Here is a 23,294-nt window from a genome sequence, read left to right as displayed (position 1 = left end):
GTGTGGAGGCCATACATGGGCCTGGGACCATGGGTGGAGGATAGAGAGCATCTTCCATACACCATATCTCCATGCTTTGTGTTTGGGCGATGGGCCTACATAGTAGAGTAGTACAGGCCTGACAGAGTACTTCAACAGTTTAGGTGGCAGCAGGTGGCGCTAGGGGTGCTAAACTGGTATCAGCATGTGACACACAAGCCAGTATCCATGTGCAAGCTAGCCCTGTGAAGAGATGGTTTACTGGAAGTATGGCTAGGGTTGGAGCTGCAGTAGTGGGATTAGTTCGATGGGCTAGTAGATGTAGGCTCTACCTAGGAGTACCATGATACTTGGGTACATTCAAGGCTGGTGGAGAGAGCACAAGGTATGAGGGCGGTGGTGGTGGCAGGCGAGCTAGCTTAGGTAGCTGGATAGGGATGGTACATTGCTAAAGGGTTGTGGTAGCAGGTAGTAATGGTTTCTTAGGAGGAGGATTCGATGCGATAGAGGAGGAGGGTGGATAGGGGGGAGAGGGGAGTGGAGGAAAGGCAACAACTACCAGAGAGATGAGGGGAGTAGAGGGCTAAGGAGAGGAGGGGAGAGCGAGAGCAGGGGGAGTAGCGGCTATAGAGGCCAACAGGAGGAGATGTAGGGGGATCGTTGGCTGGGGGAGGAGATGACAAACTGGAAACCCGATATGATTCGCTATAGTAAGCACACGTAGTAATGAGCCAGCTACTCTGTGATACACAGTAGGAGCAAGATCAGCTCTGTATAGAGCGAGATCATTTCATACAAGAGTAGGATATGGCTCAAGGACAGGCAGACAGGGCAAGTCTTGAGGTGGGGAGGTTGTAGATAGAGGTAGGACGGGTGGAGGGGAGGTTGGATGTGGCCATGCTAGAGAGATAGGCTGCACAAATGAGGATAGAAGCCCTTTAGTAGGAGAGATATAGGTTGGTGGTGGAGGTGGTGACCCTACAAGCGTAGATGGTGGTGGGAGGGGGTGTGGATGAGATGAGGAGACTATGGGAAGAGGTAGAGGATCTGAGGGAGAGGGAAAATTTTTACTGGGGGAGGTACCACATGGTAGTCCCAGCATTGCAGATTGAGCACTACAAGTGATCGACTTAGTCAGGTATGATAAGTACACACATAGGGATGCAGGGAGGAGGGGATAGTGGATGGAGTGTTGGGGGGGCAAGTACAAGTGGGTCCCAGTGCATAGGGAATAGTCAAAGAGCATGACTGAGCTAGAGGTGGGGGAGGAGGGATGAGGTAGAGAGCTCTAGGATAGGGAGAGGACTAATGAGGCCACCACCTCCACCACCAATAGCACCAGGGGCCATGGGAGAGATAGAGGAGGAGACTAATGATGTCAAGACAATAGATTTACTACTGATGATTTGGACTTTTTGGATATTGATTATCTTGCACATATTGGCCATTTTGAGATTCATGGATGTTTTGCATAGGCTCAGACCTATTTGTATGATATGGACATTATATTCTAATAGACTATTATTCTTTCATTCTTTCATTAATATATGGAGCTGACGATTCTAGTGAAATACATGTTATGGACTGTTGATGTCATGTATATTGTTGATATTCTTTGATATATAGAATGTGATGTGTTGATGATTTGTGGTGTAGGATGTGATATGTGCTACGATTGTAGGATGTATGATGTGATTTTGTTACGATGATTATGATGCAATTGATTGTAGCTATGGTTTTGAAGATGTGATTTGATATATGTTGATGTGATTTGTTTTGTGATATTTTAGATGCAATGCGAGATATTTATGATGTGATCCTGAATGATGTGATTCTTTTTATGATAGATATGATGTGAGATGTTTTGATGCAATCCCTAATGATGTGATCTTATTTTATGATATTTTAGATGTGATGTTATATGCTTTTATGTGATCTCTAGTGATAGGATGTACTTTATGATATGTGATGTGATACATGTTGATATGATTTCTGTTGATAGGCTTTACTTTATGATATATGATGTGATATGATATTGTTATGATGATAAATAAAAACTAAACAATAAATGGTAAAAGAAATGACTCGGCAATTAAATGATAAACAAAAAAATTTATGATATGAAAAATGAACAATTAAATGATTGATGTTAATGCTAGTGAAACGATGATCCTACAATTTTTAAGATGAAGCTTAATTAAATGATGAACTAAAATGCTAATTAAATGATGCATTTTAATGTGAAAATGAATCACAATATAATGATGAACTACAATGTTTAAAATGAATCCTACTTTAAATGATGAACGTCCAATGCTAATGAAACAATGATTTTACAAAATGAATTCTAATTAAATGGTGGACATCAAAGATAACTAGGATGTAAAATAATAATCTTAAACTAATGATAAATGCTGACACTAAAATGAATGATAATCTAATGATGAATTCACAATGCTACAATTTAAGCAAACTAAAAGAGAGTAAAATAAATTTATGATATGCTAAAAATAGGCATAAGCTAAAAAGAGATATATGCACCTTTATGATAAACAAAAGGAGCAAATGCTATGATATTCTAAGAGATGATAACATGATAAAAGGTGATAATGATACAACATAGTAGAGCCTAGGAGATACAAGATAAATGATGATGGTAGTAATAGGATAACTAATGCTAGACTTATGATGGTAAGCTGATGATATAAAAAGTGATCGTAAGAGATGCTGACTCAAAGGAGAATGATGTTAGAAAATGTATGACCAAAAAAATCATAGTTAGGATGATAGTAGAGATTAGAACTAGGATAGTGACTTATGATAGGGATCACATCATGATGAGAATGAAAAAAAGAGTTAATAGGTGATGACCTAAATCAAATGATTTGAATGGTGGAAAGAGTGACAATTTTAAGGGAGAGATAGATGATGAAAAGGAGGAGGATACCAGGGGTTATGAAAATAAATGTGAACTGTAGGGGAAGCTTGAGCACAGGGTACTTCGTGAGGAAGTACCACTATGTAGTGTGATCACTTTATTTGATATATGATTTTTAGGGATCTACCAGGGTTACTAAGAATGTCAAGGCCTTTTCCCAAAAATTCCATAGGACTAAATCAAATAGGCATGCAAGGATTGTCCCAACATCATACATGAGTTCCCGAGGGATTAGTGTGGGAATGATGCTGGGTGATCCACAAGCAAATGATATCACCCAAGTGAACCATGTTAACCAAAAGAGGAAAACATGTTTGGAATATGCAAAGATGATATCCGATAGACTCACAAGTAGCAAAAAAATACTGTGATCAAAACTATGCTCCTATGTTGCCCTAGTCAAAACACACCATGATATAGAATGATCATGGCAATCGTGAGGAGGAAAAAATGAGAGATACATGGAAGAAATCAACCAAAATTAAAAAAAAACAAATATTTTGTAACAAAAGAGCCCAAGTGCAAAAAATTAACCTTTTGTTAAAGAGATCAACTAATAAGTTACTAATGGGCTAGGGATGCAAGATATCGCCACAAGACCTGGATAGTATGTACAAGCATGATTATATAATGACATCAGGACTCTTGAAATGACCCTTTCTCTAATTTTATATGATATTTCAAGCCTCTAATTATATTTTTAAAATAAAACAACCAATATTACAAAGATCCACCAATTTCTCACTAAACCCCAAATCGGGTATGCCGAAAATATTGCCAAAAACTTCACAACTTCACATATTATTAATAGTTTTGAAAGTGGAAATTTTTATAGAAATTTCAGAAGCATAACAGCCTACAAAATTAAATTTCCAGATCTGTATAACATTAACACAATAGCTCCCAAACGGAGGACAAAAACAATGCTCAATGGGCTCTCGAAACAACACAAAATAGCTGGAAACACCACAGAAACACCAATAATATATCACAAAAGTATAATCATGAAAAAATAAATATATTTAGCTCTATTTTAACATCTAAATGTCTGATAAATAGCATCAACCCAAACTGATATAAAATACTCAATCTAAATGCTCATCAGGCTCCCGAAAACAACACAAAATAGCCGAAAACACCACAGAAAACACTAGTAGTCTATCAAAGAAGTATAATCATGAAAAAATACATAAATTAAGCTCTATTTTAACATCTTAATTTCTGATATACAGAAAAAACCCAAACTGATATGAAATACTCAACCAGAAACACCAAACTCTTACAAAAAAATACACTCGAAAGCCCACAAATCTGCACTATTCAGCACAAAGGCAAACTTTGCATGAAAATGCACATGGAATGGCTTTAAAATCCCATCCTTAGCCTTCCTAAAAACCTACAAACTCCCATTCTTGGGTGTCCTTCTCCACAGGTTTGGCAGCCTCTGAAGAACAACAAAGCAATGCGCAAAAATCAAGTTCTGGAATGAGCCCAAAATGCCTCCAAACCCCTTAAAAGAGGGCATAACCCTAACTCACATCAAAGAGGGGTTAATAAAAAATATTTTAATAATAATTTTCATTTATTAGTCTATTGGTTTCCAAAGATTAACCCCTTTTTCAAAAACTTCACCTTTTTGGGCCTTCCTACCTTAGCAAAAATTATTATTTTTAATTATTTGAAAAGGGGACATGACAAGTCCTCCCCTCCCAAATATTGCTTTTCCTCAAGAAATGAAGGTTGGAATGCTCAAGAATATGTGATTCTTCCCAAGTTGCATCCTCTAGTGGTAATCATTTCCATTTGACCAAATGCTCTATGATGCTCCTATTTCTCAATCTTTTCTCTCTTGTATCCAAAATCTCTTCTAGGATCAAAACTAATTTTCCTTCATCATCAAGAGGTGGTAATTCTATAGATACTATGGTTTGCTAGACTAGAACCTTCTTCAGGCAAGATACATGAAAAATATTATGTATTTTGTTGTTTGGTGGGAGCTCCAATTCATAAGCTACCTCTCCTACCTTCTTGGTGATCTTATAAGGCCCATAGAACCTTGGATTGAGTTTCTCTGCCCTACTCTTCTTCAAGGTGATTTGCTTATATGGCTGCAACCTGACAAATACCAAATCTCCTACCTTAAAATATCTTTTGGTCCTTTTCCTATCAGCATACAACTTCTGTTGGTTCTGTGCATGTTGTATATTATCCTTGAGGGACCTTATTATGTCTTGGATTTGCTTGAGGAAATCACTTGCTACGGGTACTCTACTATCTGAAAGTACGAGATCAATAAAGGAAAAGGCATCATAACCATAAAGAGAACAAAAAGGAGTCATACCAATAGACATGTGATGAGGTGTATTGTAACAATACTCCCCTAGGTGCAACCATTTCACCCAAGCATGTTGTTGATTTGAAACATAGTTCCTCAAATATCCCTCTATCCATTTACTAACTATCTCTATTTGTCCATCTGTTTGAGGGTGATGGCTAGTACTAGGAGTGAGTTCAATTCCTACCAAATGAAAGAGCTCCTTCCAAAATGAGCTAAGGAATCTATTGTCTTGGTCACTGACAATGTTTCTAGGCAAGCCATGTAATCTAAAAATTTCTTTGAAGAACAATTCAGCCACTTGTGATGCCTTGAAATCAAATGTGGTTGGAAAGAAATGTGCATAATTAGTTAGTCTATCTACCACCACATATATGCAATCCTTACCTTCAACCTTGGGTAACCCAGTGATGAAGTCCATGGAAATACTTTCCCATTTTTGTTCAGGAATAGGAAGTGGCTGCAACAACCCTGCAAGAAAATTTTGCTCACTCTTGCTTTGTTGGCATACCATACATTCTTTAATGTGTTTACGGACATCCTCCTTCATACCCTTCCATGAAAACTACTCTTGAATTTGCTTGTATGTCTTGAAGTATCTCTGATGACCAGCCAAAGGTGTGTCATGAAAAGCCCTCAATATCCTCTCCTTAGTTTTTGATCTTGGCACTAAGAAGATCCTGTTCTTGTAATAAATCAATTCATCAGTAGCCTTGTACCTGTTATCATCCACTAACTTATCCAAAATCTTGGTGGCAAAGGAATCTTTAGCATACTCTAAAATTATGGAGACTTTCCAATCAGTAGAGATAGATGTTATGGAACACAGAGTGGGCTTTCTTAAGAGAGCATCAACAACCACATTATCCTTTCCTTTCATGTATTCAATATCAAAATCATAAGCTTGCAATTTGCTTACCCATTTTTGTTGACGATCATTCAAATCCCTTTGGTTCAAGAAGAACCTGAGTCTATTATAGTCTGTCTTTACAATGTATCTCCCACATACCAAATATTTTCTAAACTTATTAAGTGCATGCATGATTGCCAACATTTCCTTATCATAGATGGAGTAACCTTTCTCTGGTGGTAATCCTGGAGGCAAATCATTGAAAACTATACTATGCTTATCAAGAATATTTTGAATTTCAAAATGGAAATTACCTTGATTCTTTGGAGAGCTTGTTGGATGGATTATGACTCCTGCTGCCCATACTACTTGTCCTTTCAAAAAGTCCTCTCCATCCTCTTTGCAGAGACTGCCTTAGGTGCATGATTTGATAAGCCTCTCAATAAAACTTCTTTCCCATTGGAATGAAATTTAAACTCCATAATTTGATGGTTCATGTAATAGCCTCCAATAGAGTACAACCATTGAACACCCAATATAAGATCTATCTCCCCAATGCGAACAACATAGAAGTCATCACATAACTCATAATCTCCTAAGGTCATCTTGAGTTGTTTCACCACCCGTGTGCAAGGCATAGCGAATCCATCAGCTACAGTAACATTGAATCCCTCAAAATCTTTTGCTTTAAGCCCTCTTTTCATGACAAATCTGTCATCAATAAAATTGTGAGTTGTCCCACTATCAAGAAGAACTGTCAACCTTTGCCTTGCTAATAACCCTCAAATTCGAAAGGGATGGTATCTTGGGACTCCTGATAATGCTGCTAAAGTGCCATCCTTGCTGATTTATTTTTCTTTCTCTTCTTCTACCTCCTCCTTAGTGTCATGAAATTCCTCATGCTCATCTGAATCAAATTCTGAAGCAACTTCAATATAGTGCACTTGACCTTTCCCCAAACATCTGTGTCCTGGAACCCATGGTTCTCTACAAGTGAAACAAAGCTTTTTCCTTTGTAATTCACTTCTAGTCTCTTCATCTACCTTCTTTTTTGCCACATTTATCGCATCTTTTGGTGGTAGTGTTGGAAAAGTCTTTTTCTAAAATTTTTCCTTATGTTGCCAAAGATTTGGGGGCTTTTGATTAGTGACTGGTCTCATAGGCATGCAAGTTTCAAGTTGCAAGCTTCTTTTGATAGCTTCCTATAAGGTTGAGGGTGAGAAAGCCTTAACCAAACCCTTAACAGAATCTTCCAAACCATCAAGAAAAAGATAAACAATCCTCTTTTTACTCATATCAGGTACCATAACAACCACTTTTTGAAACTCTTCTATGTACTCATTAACTGATTTGGTTTGCTTCAACTTTGACAATTCTTTAAAATACTCTTCATCATTTTTGAGGTCAAATCTATCTATCACTCTTTGACTAAAACCATCAAATGTAGTTACCTGATCATGACCTTGAGTAGTCATTCCATGATACCACCAATCATAGGCTACATCTTCCAAGTGTAGACTTGTAAATTGAACGACATCACTCTCCTTCATGGGGTTAAGTGTTAAGAAGGTCTGTAATTTTTGTAGCCATGCTCTAGCTGAAATTTTATTTGTTGCATCAAAAGTAGGTGTTGTAAACTTGCTTATTTTATTTTTTAGCTCTCTTCCACTTATGTCATGCCCCCTCCTGTACTCTTTCTTGGGCATCAAATTGTTCATCATATCCACATATTCTCTAAAAGGAACCGAACTGCAAAAGTCATCATCTAAACCATTGTAAGTAGCTCTTAGTGCAATCAAGTTACCTGCAACCTCTTCCATGGGATTAAGGGCTAGATTTGGCACTGGTGACTCATCTGTATGCAAAAAAATAGTTTTTGTTGATTTAGAGGGTGTGGGTTTTAGATTTCTTGGCTCCTTTGAAGTGCTCCCTTTCTCATTAATAGATGCAACTCCTTGCAATTTTTCTGTCAATATTCGCAAAGCCTCTCTAGTTTCTGCCAAACTATCCACTGTTTGCTTCTGAGTATTTTGGATGTCTTCAAAGAATTTCTTTTTCATCTCATCTGGATCAGCCATACTTTTTCCTTCCTTGGATTTTGTACTTTTACTTTCAACTGGAAGTTTGATCAAATTTTTTTTATTCTTTTCTCGCTGTAAATATCTCTTTTCTCTTTCACTTAGTTGCATGCAAACTTCTACAAACCCTCAGGCTAGCAAGATCATAGCTCTGATACCACTAAAATGACCCTTTCTCTAATTTTAAATGATATTTCAAGCTTCTAATCAGATTTTTAAAATCAAACAATGAATATTACAAAGATCCACCAATTTCTCAATAAACCCCAAATCGGGTATGCCGAAAATAGTGTCAAAAACTTCATAGCTTCACATATTATTAATAGATCTGAAAGTGGAAATTTTTATAGAAATTTCAGCAGCATAACAGCCTACAAAATGACATTTTTAGATCTATATAACATTAACACAACAGCTCCCAAATGGAGGACAAAAAAAATGCTCAACGGGCTCTCGAAACAACACAAAATAGCCGAAAACACCACAGAAACACCAATAATCATGAACAAATACATATATTCAGCTCTATTTTAACATCTAAATATATGATATAGAGGAGCAACCCAAACTGATATGAAATACTCAACCGGAATGCTCATCGGGCTCTCGAAAACAACACAAAGTAGTCAAAAACACCACAAAAAACACTACTAATCTATCACACAAGTATAATCATGAAAAAATACATAAATTTAGATCTATTTTAACATCTTAATGTCTGATATATAGTAGCAACCCAAACTGATATGAAATACTAAACCGGAAACACTAAATGCTTACAAAAAAACACACCCAAAAACCCACAAATCTGCACTATTCAGCACAAAGGCAAACTCTGCATGAGCATGCACATGGAATGGATTTAAACTCTCATCCTTAGCCTTCCTAGAAACCTGAAAAATCCTGTTCTTGGGTCTCCTTCTCCACAAGTTTGGCAGCCTCTGAAGAACAACAAAGCAATGCGCAAAAATTAAGTTCTAGAATGAGCCCAAAATGCCTCCAAACCCCTTAAAAGAGGGCATAACCCTAACTCACGTCCAAGAGGGTTTAATAAAAAATATTTTAATAATAATTTTCATTTATTAGTCCATCAATTTCCAAAGATTAACCCCTTTTTTCGAAACTTCACCTTTTTGGGCCTTCCTGCCTTAGCAAAAATTATTATTTTTAATTATTTGAAAAGGGGACATGACAACTCTAGACCAAAAGACATAGTAGTAGGTATGTAAATGATGGGGGAAATCTCAAGATGAGAAGATAGTGTTGCTATGATACAAGAGCTTGTTTACAGGTGGGGTTTTATGTAAAGCATGATTTATGTACAAGGATCAAGATATTGTTGTATTTACATGGAGATGGTACATATGCGACAAGGATTTGTGTAAGGATATGATACACAAAATTCTATGGACTAAATATGATACACATGGTAAAGTACAAGGATGAATAGCACTTGATAAGATACATGTGGTAGAATACATGGGGTATGTGTCATGGGATGCTACTATACAGGAGTGAGGTGGGATGTTACAAAGTGCGAGATGTTGGAGGATGATGCTGTGAAGCATGGTGAGTAGTAAAATAATGAGGAACACCTTGGAAAAACATGGAGATGAGTGATATAATATGGAGGGGTGACATGGGGGTGCATGTCAGTGACAGATAATGAAGAATTTTTAGTACTCCTGGCACTTATTTGGTAGTTTTTCACTAGGGACCTATCCAAGGCACTTGAATTGCCAAGTTTTAACCACTGGATGCTTATTTTTCTTTGCCTATGTTTTGATTTTAAAATTTTTCCTTCAGGCATAGAATTTCTTGAGGTGAATAATGTTGGTAGGATCATTTAAGACGTCACCTTCAAGGGTAGATAGCTAATAGGCTCCATAGCCAAAAGATGTTGTGACTACATAAGAACCAAGTCATGTGGGCTTGAACTTACGTTTCTTTTCTCTGTCAGTCTAAACCTTCATGTTCTCTTTAAGGACCATGTCATCTTCCTAAAAACTGCATGGATGGACTTTCTTATTGAAATTGTGCTTGAGGCAACTTTGATAGACCATGAGGTGGTCGTAGGCCTGTTGCCTTTTCTCATCAAGTAGATCAAGCTGAGAAAGTCAAGCCACTTGATACTCTTCATCAGATATCTATCCCCATAGAGAAATGTAGAGAGATGGGAGTTCAACCTCAATAGGTAGGATTGCTTCAGCACCATAGACCAAGGAGTATGAAGTTATGCAAGTGGCTGTACGAAATGAAGTGTGATATGCCCATAGGGTGGGATTAATTTGCAAATGCCAATCATGGCCGAAGTCATTGACAACTTTCTTGAGAATTCTAAGTAGGGTTTTATTAGTTACATGCATTTGACCATTACCTTGTGGGAAATACAGTCTAGAAAAGCAGCGATGGATGTGTAGTGAAATGCATAATTCCTCCATATTTGGGTTTTCAAAATTTCCTCCATGGTCTATAAAAATGGTAGTTGGGATACCAAAGCAACATATGATATGATACAAAATAAATTTGGACACTGGAACTCTCGTGGCAGTAACAAGGGGGTTTTCTTTGACCCACTTAGTGAAATAATCAGTGGTGGTGATTATCCATTTGTGCCCTTCTAAAGAAAGTGGTGCAATGAGGCCAACAAGATCAAACCCCCAACAAGAAAAAGGCCATGGCAGTTGAATGGGTTGCAAGTCCTATGCTAGAGCTCGGATCAAATTAGCATGCTATTGACAAGGTAAACATCATTTCAGAAACTCACATGCATCATGCTCTAGAGTAGGCCAATAATATCCAGCCTGAAGGATTTGCTTGGCTAGCACTATCCCACTTGTGTGAGCACCACAAAGTCTAGCATGTACCTTGTTAAGAGCCATCACAACCTCATTTTGGTCTAAACACCGAGAGAGAGTATCATGATAACCATGACAATATAGGGTTTGGGTGATGATAGTGTAATGGGAAGCTTTGTGAATGAGGTTTTGGCATTGGGTTTGTGTGAGGTGAGGAGATATGATACCATTTAGTAGATAAGCATGAATTTCATGGTACTATGGGGATTGGGGACCAACCAAGATACAGACCCGTGTTGATTCATCATTCTCATATATGGGTTCATGCAACTACTCAACCAAGAATTCATATTGTGTAGCTTCACACAACATTTCCAAGAGAGAACAAATAGTAGTCATGGCATCAACTACCTTATTCTAGAGGCTAGGTACCTATATGAACTGGATCTAAGTAAAATGCTCCTATAATTGATCAACTAGATCCTTGTAAGGTAGTAGCTTGTCATCCTTGGTCTGATATTCATTCAAGGCTTGTTTGATGACAAGCTGGGAATCATCGTAGACCTAAAGTTCCATGATATTCCATTCAATGGCAATTTTGAGTCCTACAACAAGGGCCTCATACTCTACAATGTTATTGTTACACTAGAACTATAGTTCGAAAGATTTGGGAATATAATCACCTTGAGGTGTAACCAAGACTATACCTACGTAAGAGCCATGAGATGTATAGGAGCCGTCAAAATATAACTTCTAGGGTAATGGCTCTTCTATCAAATAGAGATGTTTGTTTGAAAACTCCATGATGAGTGGGTGATCTGCAACCAAGGGTGCATATACCAAGTGATCTATAATAACCTGGCCTTTGATAGCCTTTCTGTCAATATATTGAATGTCAAATTCACTGATAAGCGTAACCCACTTTTTCAAGCATCCGATGAGTACTGTGAGAGAGAGTATGTATTTCAATGGATCAATATTTGATATCAGTTCATAGTATGACTCAACATGTAGTCACACACCTTCTAGGTGGCAAACACCACTGCTAAGAAAGCCTTCTCCATTGGCGTGTAGTTGAGCTCATAGCCCACTAATGTTTGGCTAATGTAATAAATAGATCGTTCCGTTCCTGCATCATCCAATTGTGCTAGAAGAGCACCTAATTCCATGGGAGTAGCTATGATGTATAATATGAGAGGGTTCTCTACAACTAGAGGAACAAAAATAGGTGGATTAGCCAAGTATTGTTTGATGAGCTCAAAGTTTCACTAGCAAGCTAGGTCCCATCTAAAGTTTTGATCCTTCTTAAGCAGGTGAGTGAAAGGTTGACACTTATCAGCAAGCTGAGAAATGAATTGTTGGATTGATTGGAGTTTTCCCTACAAAGAATGAAGGTGCCTAAGTGTTCCTAGTGGAGCCATATCCATGATGGATTTGACCTTTTTCGGATCAATCTCAATACCACACCATGACACAATGAAGCCTAGGAGCTTTCCTAAAGTAATGTCAAAGACACACTTCTTTGGATTCAATATGAGACAACATTCTGCAAGTCGATTGAACACTTCCTCAAGGTGAGATAAGTGATCCAAAGCATTGAGAGACTTGACTAAAATATCATCCACATAATCCTCAAGTGTCTTATGGATTAGGACATGGAAGATGACTGTCATTGTGCACTAATAGGTTGCCTTGGCATTCTTTAACCGAAATGGCATCATGGTGTAGCAGAATGTGCCCCAAGGTTTAGTTAATATCATTTTATGTTGATATTCTTCTACAATATGAATCTGATTATACCTAGAGAAACCATCCATTAGTGACAAGAGTTCATGACCTATGGTGAGATCCACAATTGTGTCAATATTTGGTAATGGAAAGTCATCCTTTAGACAAGCTTTATTAAGATCCCTGAAATTTGCGCAAATCTTGATATCACTAAAGGGCTTGGTAATAGGTACCATGTTAGAAATCCATTCAAAAAAATATATTGGCCAAATGATTTTGGCCTCTAACAACTTCTCTAGCTCTACTTTGACTAATAAGGCCACCTTGGGGTGCATTTTTCGAAGTTTTTGCTTGATGGGCTTGGCTCCTGGATCCACTGTCAAATCATGCACTATTAGTTTGGGGTCCAAACATGGCATGTCCTAATATGACCATGCAAAACAACCCATGTTCTCATGGAGAACCTCAATGAGAAGATCTTCTTGCTCAAGTGGTAGAGAGGTTGTAATGTATATAATATGTGGTATCTTTATTAAGCTGATATTTACAAGTCGAGTTTCTTCTGTCAAAACTAAAGATATAGGTGGATGATGCTCTTGGGGGGGGAGGATGAAATCTCCATCCTCAGGTGCCTCTGAGAGGTTTTCACTATCAGATACATCATTTATTTTTGTTTCATTTTTTGAGTCACCCAATGGCACTCCAAAGGAGTTTTCACCATGGGATGTTTTTCTTTTATCTTTTATCTTTCTTATTTTCTTTTGAATTTCATTTTTGTGACTAGAGATTTTCTCCTTCCTGAAGTAACCTGTTGGATCCAGTTTGTAGACATATGCCAACAGTGATGGCAGTCATTTATGTGGGATTTCTGCCCCCATGAATTTAAAGAGCACACGCTTAGTAGAAAACTCATCAACGTGAACGTCACTTGGTTGGTCCCAATCTATGAGTTCGAGGTGAGCGAGGGGGAGGTCTATAAGATTTAGGGATAGTTGGTAGAGCACAAAAGCTCCAAGGATTATTTTTTCAAGGAAAATATCATCGTAAACTTTCTTTTCAACTTCCTCAGGGATGTCTTCATCCTCAAGGAGAGTGTTTTGGATGTTCATAAAGGTGTGGCCTTCCATTGTAGTGACCCTAGTTGTGGGGAGTCCATAGCCTAAGCCTTTAGTTTTCTGTCCTTGATGTGCTTCTATAGGTTGTTTCATATTTGATTCCTAGTGGCCTAAACCACCTCCTTGATAATCCCATTGCTCCATGGCTAAGCAATGTGACCAGGGATATTTCTATTTAAAGTGATCAAGAAGTGCTTCATTTTTAGGAGGTGGCTCATTGTATAGCCATGTGTTAATGTTTGATGCATTTTCTACTCCATCAAGGATACTATGGGTAACAAATGTGGTAGAACCCATCTAGTGGAGTCGAGGGATGATTTTTGATTTAGGCCCTTGATGCATCAAGTAGCCTTGAGTATGTGGATCAAGTGGTAGACCGTCGATGAAAAAAGCATCCGTAAGACTATACTCACCACAACCTTGGTAATTGATCTTAACCATGGAAAGAGTGGACGCTAAAATGGTGTCTGAATCATGGTAGGTGCCAGAGGAACTAGCCATGATGGTGCCCACTTTGATCCCAAGACAATGATTTTTGTATGAAGCTTCAACTGCATTGCAATAAGCAAATGGTTTAGGATCTATGTGATGGTTATCTTGGTGCCATTATGCAAAATTTTGATGCACTGATGATATATGGATGGAATGGCCTTCATTGCATGAATCCATAGGCAATCGAGGAGGATGTTATATGGAATATTAAGATCAACTATGTGACAGAGTGTTTCTTGAGTGGCTGGGCCAACTCTGATAGGGAGCAAGATGGTTCCTTCAATGGTGCACTCCAAATTGTCATATGCCTTGATGGTGATCACTTTATTGATGATATCTACTTCCGTATATCTTTCCTATTGGATGAACTTTAGAGTACATAGATTTTGAGCCAACCTATTATCTATCATGACACATTTTACTACAAAGTTAGAAACCATGAGAGTTATGCAAAGTGGGAGGATAGGATCAAGTTCAACTACTGGGATATCAGTGGTTTTGAAGGATAAGGAACATGAGGCTAAAAGATGGCCAACCAAGTTGTGAAACTTGGTGGTTTTTATGTCGAAGGGGATGCGTGACTCATGTAGAGTACTGTCAGGGATCTCTTAATAAAGTGGGATTGTCCGTAAGAGATCCAAGATGGAGATTTGGGCTAGTGTGTTTCCAAGGTGTTCCAAGATGTTATACTATGGCCCTAATGAAGGTGATTCTGATGGAGATGCTCGAGATGGAGATGGTCATGCTAATGGTGGTCTGATTTGTGTGGATACAAGTGGACCAGCAATATTGAGCCATGTTCGACGGGTAGGAACTGCACACTGGGTGTCTGGTTCCTTGATGTTTATGACATTGATGAACAACTCAACTTGTGATATGCAACTAATAAGGCTACCATAGGCTAGGTATGCTGAGGTATAATACTGAGACATATCTTGGTTGTCATCTTGCTTACCTAGAGCATTGTTCAGTTTGTTGATAGGAGGGTTTGCTGGTGCTTTTCCTTGGTTTGTGTAATGAGGAGGGAAAGCATTTTGATACATCATTAATCTTACATTGGGTGAGGGTTGTGCCCATACTATGATCTCCTTCTATTTAATTAGGTCCTATACATAATCCTTAAGCTACATTCATTTAAGGGTAGTGTGTCCTTTGACACAATGGAATTTGCAATATTCATTGTCTTTGTATTAGGATGCTCTAGATTTATTGGGTTCCAAGGGTTACATTTGTGGATACTGAACAAGGTTATCCCTGGCCAATTTTTTGAAGATAGCATCAAGAGGCTCCCCCAAAGGGGTATATGTGCATTTTTTCCTTTGAACACAAGGTCTAGAACCTGTTGCAAGTGTTATAGCATTAGTTGTATTATGATGAGTAGGCACTTGCTGATTAGTCAGCATGGGTTGCTAGTGATACCTAGGGTTTTGTTGTTGATAAGTCTATTGTTGACAAAATGTGGTGGGAACATTGGTAGCCACTCCTACGATATGAAATTTTCAAGTGTCTGTGGCACCATCTATCACTATGTTCTTATTCTTGTTTCAATGGTGGGTTTTTTCATTGCTTAGACCTCGGTCCTGGGTGTTTTCTTTGTACAATTTTTTAACACCATCTTTGATGAGGCCTTGCTTGAGGCCCATCCCTTTTTATTTGATGTCCTTGTACGTTTACAAACAATTCATAATCATATGATGAGCAAGGCTAGGGTGTGCATTGTTTATGAACATCTTGACAAGATGATGCTTAGGGATGGTACAAGAGATTCTTGTTGTGAGGATCTTCCAGCGTTGCAAGTATTCTATGATGCTTTATCCTCCTTTCTATTTAGTATGGACTAGATCCACTATAGATAGTTCAGTTTTAATGAGATGGGTATACTAAGTGACAAAAGCCTCAGGAAGATCTACAAAGGTTTTAATAGTGCCCTGAGGAATATGGCAGAACCATTCTAAGGCTAGACCTCCTAAGATCTTGGGAAAGAGCCGTATAAGGAACACATCATTGTAGGCTACCTCTTGATAGTGCATATAAAATTCCTTAATATTTGTGACTGGATCACTCTTCCCCCTAAATTTGTTGAACTTGGGGATCTCAAAATGTTTAGGAAATGGTGTCATCATAATAGTCCTATCAAAAGGGTATGGGAAATCATTCTTAGATTTGAAATTTTTGGAGTTTGTCCCATGCTTAAAGGATTTGAGAGAATTTTTTTATCTCTTCCCATTCAGAGTTTACAGTGGGGGGAGTGACTGCCCCTGATCTAGCTACCCCAATGTAGGATATGTGCCAGAATCTAAATTTTGATATGGAGAACTCTGATGGCCATATGGTGTTTGTGGAAAAATAGTTTGCATTATAGGTGGAGTGGATGCTATGGGTTTCTAGAATGTGGGTTGCGCATACTGTTACATCTGCTGAGGAGATGGTTGATGTGGTATATAACTATGAGGTTGCTGCCCTATAAGATAGTTCTACGTCGGTGCTTGGGCATACTGCTAGTGTGAAGACTATGGTAATGTGGTTAATGCTTGTGCCCTACTTTGGGAATATATACCATGCCTAGGATATGTGGGTTGTGTGCCTACTTGAGAGTATGACTAATTTTGGATAGGCTCAAGGTAGTTAATTTGTGGAAAAGTATTTACTATAGGGAACTATAGTAGTGGTGAATTTTGGCTATTACCTAAAGGTGGCATGGACAAATAATTAGTAAGGGGTGGGAGTGAATAACTATGTGAACCAATGGATGATAGTGTCTAAGGTATGGACATGACTGCAGTGCTAGGGGGAAGACTAGTGATAGGTCCCTGTGTCGTAGCAATATTCTAAGGTCCCAAAGGAAATGCGGTTGAAGAGCTTTGGCTAGCTACAAAGGGGTTGATAGTGATGTTAGGTGGGATGGAAGATGAGGTATTGGACCCTAGTAGTGGTATGTGAGTAGCATATGGACTAGATGTAATTCGGGGTGGAATCGAAAAGGTAGTGTTGCTGGATGCAAATGGAGGATTTAATGGAGTGGAAAAATGAGTGGTGGAAATAGATGCAGATAGTATATTCAAGGTTGGTTGGGATGTAGTATGCACTAATGGTTGAGTGAGAGTGGGGTGGGTGTTCTACAGAATGGGAACCAACACTTCAGTCAAGGGTATATTTGGGTTTGCTAGTTCTACCTAAGGTTGTTTCCAATCTAACAATGGGTGAGTAGGATCTATTATGTCGATAGGTGGTGGTCTCCCAAACTCAAAGACACCAACATTATCCCGTAATAAATTTTCCATGATGGTATCACATTTACAATGATAGCATGACCTAGTTGGTTCATGAATGCCTCAATATCTATTGATGATCCTAGTTCTTTTGGGATTTTTGGTGGTGGATCTAATGGTGTCATGGACACTATGGGGTATGACTGAGCTCGAGATGTGTTACGACTATGACTAGGATCCATATCCTTCTTTTTCTATGTGTTTCTGCCAAAACGTGTAGTGGGTGGCATGAAAGAATGATTTTTCTAAAGATGGCAATGTAGTGAACGATGATGCTAGATACGTATGATATTAAGGGAGTCTAAATGATATGGTGCTAAGTGAGAGAGATTGTGTTTCCTAAAATATGAATGTGGAAATGTGATGGTGATACAAAATGTGTGACCCTAACCTTTAGCTCAAGGTGATGTGGGACACCAATGACAACCTATTTCTAGCAAATGTTGTGTTCCAAGGATACCTAGGATGATGAGATATATGATGCAAAATGTTTCAAAGTGAGTGACGAAAATAATGGGGGATGCTGAGATTTTAACAATGCATGTGGACGGTTCTTTTTTAGTCAACCTAAGATGGGAGGAGATGGTCTAATGTCAAATGTTTGTATGGGATAGTGTGATTCCTAGATGAGAGTCTAAACCTATAAGTGTGCAAGTGTGTGTGGAAAAATGGAGGACCTAATTAGAATGAGTAACAATAGAGTTGTTGATAAGGCTCATATTAACACCACATCGAAAGACTAGGTTTTGAATTTTGTAGTCCCATTTGGTTTGGAATGCTACCTCTACTCTGTCTTTCTCAAATTGACCTAATTTGGAAATCCTAGGATTGGGTGTGTGTCTCTTATGCTTTGCTTTGATTTCCTTATAAACTGGTATTTGAGGAAGCTTGGCCTTTTTAAACTTAGTCTTAGGATGGCCTAACATGAGATATTTCCAAAGGATTTAGATCACAACTATGGGGTTTTGGAGGTAGTGACTATGCTAAGTATACCTTTTAGACCTTAGGTTGGAACATAAATCATTTGAGAAATAGTAGGTTTTTGGACTTGAAGATTAGTTTGGCTAACTACCTTCTAGGCAAGGCTAAAATGTGACATTTTTAGTCAAGTAGATTGGTAGCAAAAGGCATTTTGAAAAGAGAAACTTTTGGATTTTTGGAACAAAAGGTTTGTGGGTAACTAGACTTTGTGTGGTATTGTTTGGGGGTTTTTAGGTAACAAGTATGGATAAAGTTAAACCAAGATGAAAAGACAGTGTTGTGAGTGGGCTTGCTAACAACCATTTTTCATATGGGAAGATGAGGTCTCTCAAAGATAATTTGTGATATTTTCAGTCAAGTAGGGTAGATGGAAAGGTATTTTTTGAAAAAGAGCAAGACTTTAGACCAAAAGGTTTTGCAACTGGGATTTTTTTAGTGAGCTTTGGTGTGTTTTGAAAGGGACCAGTATAAATTTTGAGACAAATGGACTAACTAGACCAACAAGACAAGCAATTTTTGCGAATGGACTTGCTAACAACTATTGTTTGAGATGACAAATGTGAAACTTTTCTTTTATGATATGGGGATTTAATGAGAAAACAATTTCTCAAAGGACAAGGAAACTTTGATAAACACAAACAATTGATCTCTTTAGCAAAAGGATTTTTGATAATAACCATTGAATCATGTATGTTCAACAAATATTTTGCATAGGTCTTGATCACAAAATAAAATAGTTCAAACACACACTTTATCCCTAAGGTCATATTTTTTATTGCAATATGCTATCTAATGGCCCACAACTTGGTGTCTCCTGATTCTAGTGCAATATTTCCCTCTAATTAAAGAGGGGAGTCGATACAAGAGTTGATTGACAAAGGATACACATCAAAGAATCTTCAAGGCATGGCAAATAGAAGTTCCCATTTTGTGGGAACAACGACCCTTGGAGATGAAACCTAGGTGCCCTTATGCCTCTACCAGGGGAGCAGAATGGTGAGTAATCTTGGGGGATGTTGTTTCCCCTGCACTGTGAATAAACATACCATGGAAAAAAAGTGAGATATTTTTGACTAAGAGGGTTGTAAATTGGTCTATGGAGTCTCTTAAAGAGTTGTTACTAGATGTGATCCACTTAAAAATCTATTTCGAACACGCTAAAATCATGGAAAAGTTTTCCCACCTCAGGCTACCCCTAGAAACATTCCACCTAAACTTAAGAGATACAGCTAGAAAGTTTACCTTTCCCCTCATTTATATACTGGCCAAAATTTTTACTAGTTTGAGCTTCTCACCAAAGGGGATGTGCTTCCCAGAGGTGGATGAATTTGCTAGAAGCACTCCTAGGTTGTTGCAGATGATCTTGCTAACAACTTTCAGTACATGCATCATGTATTTAAAAGGTCTTACTTTGCATGAAAAGAGAGAAGTATAAGATGCACAAAAATGTACAATCTCAAAACATGTAAGACATGGGGTTCATTACTAATTGGACACTTTAATGCTCTATTCTATGATTTTTGAAAACACAGGTGTTTAACATACAAGATTCATTCCAACTTTACAATGTCATCAACAAAAGTAAATTGAGTCAGCAAAAGGGAAATTGTGTGTCAAAGCTTCAAAAAGGAGGGAATTAGAGCATTTTAACCTTTAAGGCATTCAAGATTTGATGAAGTTTATTTTAAGCCCCAAATTTTAAGTGTTTGCACATAATGTTCATTAACACCTTAAAATGAAGTGTTCATCGTAATGGTTAATTTTAGTCTTTAATCATCCATTCCATGAAAGACAAAAAACAAGATTTATTCAATTTTAAGCCATTTAAAGGATGATCATGATGATGAAACCTACAAAAAATATGTTAGCATAAAAACCTGTATGGAAAACTATCAGAATTTTGAGAAAATTAGATAACAGTTGGAACCCATAGGTTTAAGCAACAATCCTATAGGTGCGGGATGGCGAGAAAGGTTCGTAGGAATGTAGGACAAAAACTAGTGAAAATTGTGAAAATTTAGGCCGTGGGTTAAAATAAACACAATGCAATCTCACGAGCAAGCGATCCCGTGGGTTGATTTCTGAGCGTTCCCACAGACAAATACTTTGGCCAGTTTGAGAGGTCAATGGTAGGAATAGGTTTGAAAGTTTGATTGGTCAATAGTGGCTTTCCCACAAGAAAATGGTAGTAATCCCATAGGTTGTTCTAGCATTCCCATAGAAGGAAAGACTATCAGGGATGCAGAGCTATTCTAAGGCACGTGGCAGTTACTGGTTGGGGATGAACTACAAACTCACAGTTGCAGATTCATGTTCCCATTGGTGAATAGTTGTATTCCCACGGTCGTAGGATCGTATTCTCGGGGTTGCAAGATCGCAAATCAAGCCTATTTTTAAGTGTTTAAAAATGGAAACTAATTGGATGGCCAGAAGCGTGATTTTGAAAGGATTACCTACGTACCTGCAAAAAGATTAGCAAACTTATCACAAAAACACACAAGCAAATAAGGTTATTTTAGTTAGTTAACACAAAAAATAAAAATAAAATGATTAGGTTGACCCAAATGTGGGGCCCCATCGGGCATGCCAAAACGTATCACCTAATTTAGTGTTGTAATATGAATACTAACTATTAAATGGAAGCATTAACAAAACCAAACAAGCAAACAATTAAGATAGGACCGATTGTTATCACCACAAAAGGAATCAAACCAAGAATGGTAGGATCCTAATGGTATAACATCATGATGCAATGGATTTGTCCCTAATTTAAGATGTATATGCTCACAAGATATGCTCAAGATTTAGATGGATGGATGGAGTGAGTGAAGCAAGGTTTCAACAATGGATTTATGGAGTGATTTCAACATTATAATGGTATTTTGGTAGTTTATGATATCTCAAAATAGCATTATAACTTTTCATGGAAGGTGGATTGTTTTAGTGAAGGGAGAGGGTTCAATTTATAGGCCAAGGGTTGGAGGAATGGATGGTCAAGATGCCAAGATGATGAGATGCTGAGGGAGGGTCAAGATGTACTCAAAAGGGAGCACATGGATTGTGTTTTTCTAGCACCAATGGGGAAGTGACACTTTTCACAAGGAGGATGAGTGTGAGAGGATAGGTTATGGGTTGGTGAAGGGCTTAATGAGAGTGGTTGAGTATGTAAGAGTCATGAATGAGAATGGGAGAGGTGTAAGAGATGTGTAAGGATCATTTATGTTGGAGGGTGAGAGGAGAAGATATTTTTTGACTATAGCTTGGGTTAGCAAGTCTTAACCCATGTTTATGATTGTGCACATGATTAGAAGGGGGATTAGGATTAGCTTAGAAGGGGGGTTAGGGTGTAAGTGATTTAGCTTTGATGAGATGGTTTAGTTAGGGGGTTAAGTGAGGTTAGTATGGGTGAATGGGTTGGATTAGGGGTTAGGATAGGGTTTAGGAAGGCTTTTAGGATTTTAGATATTTTATTAAATTTTTTATTCAATAAAATGGGAGTATGGAATTAAATAAAATAGATTTGATGATTTATTCAATTTAATAGAGGACGAGGGATTTAATTGATAAATTGATTTTGGGTGATCATTTGATTTTATCAATTAGACTATAGTTAATTAAATTAATTAATTAACTAGAAGATGAAAATTAATGTCCTAGGAGAAAACTAAATACGATTACTTATTGATGTAATCAGATTTAGGTGTCTACATGTGTACTTAAACATTAATTGGAAGAAAAGAAAAGGACTAAGATCAAGTGACCTTGTGATCAACACTCTAGGTGACATGTCATCAACACATAGAAAAATATAGGTGTCAAGTGACACATTAAAATACATTCCACATCACCATGACATGTCCTTAATGCATCTAAATTATGATCCAACTTTCCTTCATACAAATAAACTTACATTACGAAACAAAATATTTTCACAATGAGGCTTTTGAATCTTCTAAAGATTCACCTTGGTTAAACTATGTTCACATAGGTTTGGAACTTGTTTTCCCCAATAATTTCCATGGTTCCACTTCTTGCACATTAAACTCAAGCATCAGTAGTCTAAGGAGGTCATATAAAATGTATACCATAAATGCATAATTTGAATTTTATGAAATCCATACTAACATAATTCAAATATATTTTCTTTTCCTAGTCATTTCAATTATTTCATTCAAAATGTTAAAATATCAAAATATGCATGTCATAAGTCATCATTATCAAATTAACATTTATCTAGATATCGTAATCATTCATCTCATAAAGCATCATAATCAAATTAATATTTATCTATAAATCATAAATCATAAATCATCATAATCAAATTAACATTTCACATTGCATCAAAATCTAAATAGTATCATGTCCTAAAACTGCATCCATATTTGTTTGATCATTTCATACAATAACAAGTTCTTAGTGCATACCATAATGTAAAATGTTACTGCAGTATCAAAATATATAGATAAAATAATTCACTACCCATCTAAGTCTCAAATAACTGTCAAAATATCAAAGTCTCAAATGCCAAAATGTAATAATAAGTCTATGTTATGATGGGCCAGGGTGAGGCCTCACATATTACATGTAGTCACACAAGTTTAGTGGATGAAGGCTTTAAATACTTCAATAGCATGAGTGACTCTTATTGCATTATGCCTAAAACCATGCACTATGTATGCATGGTTGACCTCCTTGGCCAAGATGACATTCTTGAGGAAACTTTAAAATTTA

At 37.5% G+C, this 23,294-nt stretch overlaps 1 pseudogene; it reads left to right on the top strand.

The window, feature by feature from the left end:
• Positions 1-969: 969 nt before the first annotated feature.
• The window catches only part of LOC149541499 (chromatin remodeling protein DDM1-like), a 29,519-nt pseudogene continuing 7,194 nt past the window's right edge, over positions 970-23,294 (top strand).

The sequence above is a fragment of the Cupressus sempervirens genome, chromosome 8 (assembly GCF_028749045.1).
Source record: "Cupressus sempervirens isolate cs-2001-9-10 chromosome 8, ASM2874904v1, whole genome shotgun sequence".
Classification (NCBI taxonomy): Eukaryota; Viridiplantae; Streptophyta; class Pinopsida; order Cupressales; family Cupressaceae; genus Cupressus; species Cupressus sempervirens.
Note: the sequence above shows the minus strand (reverse complement) of the source record. Positions and strands in the feature narration are given on the sequence as shown.